We start from the raw sequence: 4,743 nt of genomic DNA on the forward strand, positions 1-4,743 counted from the left end.
CATATATGAGGTGACGAGCGTATATGCATGTGCCAGGGTTTCCATGCTCGGGAGGGAGAAATTATATGATTTCTTAGCACTTGGTGAACTTGGTAATTCTTTGACTTATACTTTATTTAATTCAATGACTAATAAACTCAATTAACTGTGTTAGAAAGCATGTTAGAACATATGGAATCTTAAAAAAGATTTACTATATTATTTTCAGACTGTTTACATACTTGATTGACCGTAGTGTCATGAACACCCATTTTTACCTGAATAGTCTTGCTACCTGATCTTCTTTATCCATAATAAGAGATAAGGATTGGGGCCTTGGGGCTATGTTTGGCACGAGGGTTATTTACGTGCGCTTGATATGGTGTTGGCTCGATGAGTATTGCCGTGTTGTGTGAGATAAGATTGGCCACTTGGCTATTACTGTGTGAGAAGAATTGGATTTTCTATTACGATTTCTCTTTCACTAAACACTTACATGTGCTCTACTTGGATTCCTATTAATGTTGTTGTATTGTGTCTTACTTTCTTGCTTGTGCTCTTTATATAATTATCTCCATATTTCCAATATGGCCTATTACTGGGATATTTATGATTATACTTTGTCTATTACGGTAATCCTGTATTTTTACTTGATTATTTATGCTACATGTCCCCCTCCCCCCCTCCTGAATTCCCTCCCTTACTTGTTACTAGTCATACATGATCATGCCTCTATTTGTTACGTGATTTACTTATTAGGTGTCTTGACTTGTCACATGCCTTCGCTTAATACCTGCCTTCACTTGCTATATGTTCTTACTTGATACATGCCTCCACTTGTTACATGGTTCCTCTTATTAATTACCTCTACTTGATGCCTGCTATTACTGGACGTACATCTTCCCTCGTTTCATGTTCTAAACTTATTTGCCTAGCCGGATTAGGTGACTTTTGGAGTGGTTGTGTGTTTACGCTTTGTTGAAAGCCTTGCCCTTATATGTGGGAGACTAGCTCCGTGATGTTGGGTTGCTCATCTTATTGTTTTGAGTTTGTATTTCTAGTTGCTTTACGCATGTTAGTTTGCTTGTTATTACGTTGTAAATTTCTATGCTTGGTGCTTATAAAATAGTTACATATAAAATTATTATATATATAGCATCGGGTTGTATGCCACAACGAAGAGGATATAATTTGTGTGGGATCGGCTTGCGCCCCGCAAAGGATATTGTTATTATTGTATGGGATGGGGTTGTACACTACAATGAATATTATTATTATTATTATTATTGTGTGGGATCGGGTTTCACGTCGCAACAGATATTGGTATTACTGTTTGAGATCGGGTTGCGCGCCGTACCTTTGTTGTGATAGTCATTAGTCAATAGGTTTAGACTCTTAGTTAATTGTAGTTATTAATCATATAAATCTCAATTGTTGATTCTCCTGAATAGCAATCAAGCTAGAAGCTATGAAAATATAGTTTAACTCCAATCCCTGTGAATACGATATTATAATATACTATCTTTGACTAGCGAGCATAATTAAAGTGGTGTTTTACGCTTGTCAAATTTTGGCACAGTTACCGGGGATTGGAAATTAATAGTGTTTGAAATAGTTTGTAGTGCTAATTCAGGAATTTTTCTTCTTATCTTATTTTATTTTTCTATTTTTACGTTTGGTTCTTTGACTGAGCGTAGGTTACAGTTTCAGAGTGGCGCTTTACTAGAACTTCTGCGAAGGAAGTGCTATCATACGAACCAGAGATACAAAAATAACTGCGATAGATGAGGAAGGAAAGAAATCTTACTAAGACATCATAAAAGGTTGGGAAGTCCTCAACTAAAGAACTTATGGCTGGAAACGGTGAAGATAATGTAGATTTGGCTGCGAGACAAGCAACCCAACAAAGAGAACAAACTGCACGGGATGTTGAGGAAGCAACTATTAGAGATGCACAGAACATCTATGAAGAAGAGAGGGGTCTCAAACTTAATCAACATCAACCCTTGCCTGGGAGACCACTTGGCGATTATGCTAGTCCGGTCTACAATCAAGGATTATCCAGTGTTCGACCACCTCCAATTGCAGCTAATAATTTCGAGTTGAAGCAAGGGTTGCTCCAAACTCTTCAAAACTGTTGTGTCTTCAGTGGGAAGATGAACGAAGATCCAAGCAACCATCTAATAGACTTCGAGGAAATTATGACCACCAACAATTAAGGGAATTCCCCTTCACACTCAAAGATGATGCAAAGTAGTGGCTTCGAAATGTACCTAATGGATCGATTCGAACATGGGATGAGATGATCAGAACATATCTTGATAAATATTTCTCATCAGCTAAGACGGGCAAGTTTAGAAGAGAAATCCATAACTTTTTCCAAAAAGGTACTGAGAATATGTTTGAAGCTTGGGAAAGGTTTAAGGAAATAGTCAGAAAGTGTCAACATAGCGAAATTGAACTTTGGATGCAACTCCAGGACTTTTGGGATGGATTGACACCGGCCTCACGTAGAACATTGAGCAATGCAGTTGGAGGCCCTTTGATGAAGAAGACTCCAAAAGAGATAGTCACAATTCTTGACGACTTATCTGAAGATGCAAATTGGTGGCCTTATGAGAGTGATGAAAGAAGAAGATCTACAGGTGTTCACCAGGTTGATGCTAACACATCTGTGCAGGTACAACTTGATGCTATGGATAAAGAAGTACGGAAGCTGACCTTAGCTACAATACAAAGTGAGCCTCATGCAGCTTGTGATATATGTGGAAGAGGACATCCTACTCATGAGTGTCAAGCCTCAACTGAGGAAGTGAATGTTGTGGAAAATTATAATGCAACGGGTCAGAGGCACCCCGGGTTTTCATGGAGTTTACCAGGAGGTACTGCAAATGCGTGGCAATAAAATAAATCTAGACCTCAGGGACAAGGAGCTCCAGTCTTCCTAAATCAGTAGAGGTAGCAGTTTCAGCCTCAACAGTCCAATCAGCCTGGTCTAGAAGATCTAATGAAGGCCTTCATTATCAAGACAGATGAGAGGTTGGACACTCATGGAACAACTATCAAAGAATTAGGCATTGGTTTTTGAAACATAGAGATACAAGTGGGATAGAGTGCAATAATATTATATGATAGAGTCTCATGTACTCTTCCAGCTGATACTGAGAGAAATCCCAAAGAAACAATAAATAATGTGACCTTGAGAAGCGGGCAAGTGTTAAAAGATACCACTCCAATCCAAAAGGAGGTGGTACTTGAAAAGGAAAATGGGGAGCAGTTGAAAAATGATATTGATAAGAAGAAGAAAAGCAAGAAGGGAGCTGACAATAAGAAGAAGGAGGAAACTTCGAGAAGGGATGAATCTAATGAGAGCGAGCATATGCCTGCTCTACCGTTTCCTCAACTTCTATATAGAAAAAAGCTGGACAAGCAATTTGAGAGTTTTCTGGATATGCTGAAACAGGTTAATGTAAATTTTCCGTTCACATAAGTGCTCTCCCAAATGCCATCTTATTCCAAATTCTTGAAGGAGATCCTAACAAAGAAGATGAAGATAGAAGAGACCTCAGTGGTCAAGCTCACAAAGCATTGCAATGCGATAGTGCAAAACAAACTCCCACAAAAATGTGGAGATCCAAGGAGTTTTACTATACCTTGCTCTTTTGGCTCTATTAATTTTGATAAATCTTTATGTGATTCTGGTGCCTCAATTAACTTAATGCCTCTATCTATTTACAGGAAACTGGAGAAGGAGATTGGAGATATAAGGTTAGTGCCAATATCTTTTCAACTGGCAGACCAAAAGACTCTGATACCCTAGGGGATAGTGGAATATGTCTTAGTTCGGGTAGATAAGTTTGTATTTCCTGTAGGTTTTATAGTAGTGAATATGGAGGAGAATAAAGAGGTCCCCCGCATCTTAAGAATACCATTCTTAGCAACGGGTAGAGAAATATAAGATATATACGAGAAAAAGATCATGCTTAGAGTGGGTGAGGAGACTGTAACTTTATAGATGAATGAAGAAACGGGGGTGAAAAAGGAGAAGCCAGCTGCAAGTGTTGAGTGGAAAGTGAATGGCTCAAAAGAGAAGGTTGCGACGAGTGAGAGAGATAAGTGTGGGGTGCACCCCAAGAAGGCGGAGAAAAAGCTATCTTCGTGGACGTGCGCATTAGATCGAAGGCGAGGAATGGATCCCGACTTCGACTCAGATCCCGACTAGATATTCAGGGAAGTTTCCTTTACCTTATGCTTTTTAAATATGTATCATGGGGACATGCCACAACTTAAAGTGTGGGGTGGGGGATAATTGTATGTTGTATGTATATGTGCTAGTTTGTTTTTTGTTTAGTAGGTTAGAGATAGAAAGAAATTGAAAAACATAAAACTGTTAAAATTTTTGATTTTTCCCGTCGATGGATAACACCGACATGTTTCTTGAGGGATTAAAGTCGAAAGAAAAAAGAAAAAAATATTTTCTTTTGTTAGGTAGTGTAATAATTACCCCTTGATTTTTCTTTGTGCCGCGGTTCATTTCCAAGTATTTTATTTGAACCGGGTGTAGTTAGTTTTTATTTTTTTTAAGAGTAGGAAACCTTGTGCTATGATATGAATTGAAAGCAACATCTCTTAACTTTATTATGCCTTGAGAATAGTGAGTTCTTTAGTGTGACGTTTAGGCTCAGTTTTTGACTCTTGTATCAGTACCTTAAATTGTATGATCTTAATTGTGCTTAACCGCTTTTACTGGAGTATCTTGATAAT

The 4,743-nt window shown here is 38.3% G+C and overlaps 1 non-coding gene across 1 annotated transcript; it reads right to left on the reverse strand.

Annotated features, from left to right (window-relative positions):
* Positions 1-2,329: 2,329 nt before the first annotated feature.
* Positions 2,330-2,436, reverse strand: LOC142175562 (small nucleolar RNA R71). The gene has a single exon (XR_012704672.1). It is a non-coding gene; the product is annotated as a small nucleolar RNA R71 (small nucleolar RNA).
* Between the last annotated feature and the right edge of the window lie 2,307 nt (positions 2,437-4,743).

The sequence above is a fragment of the Nicotiana tabacum genome, chromosome 21 (genome assembly GCF_000715075.1).
Source record: "Nicotiana tabacum cultivar K326 chromosome 21, ASM71507v2, whole genome shotgun sequence".
Lineage (NCBI taxonomy): Eukaryota > Viridiplantae > Streptophyta > Magnoliopsida > Solanales > Solanaceae > Nicotiana > Nicotiana tabacum.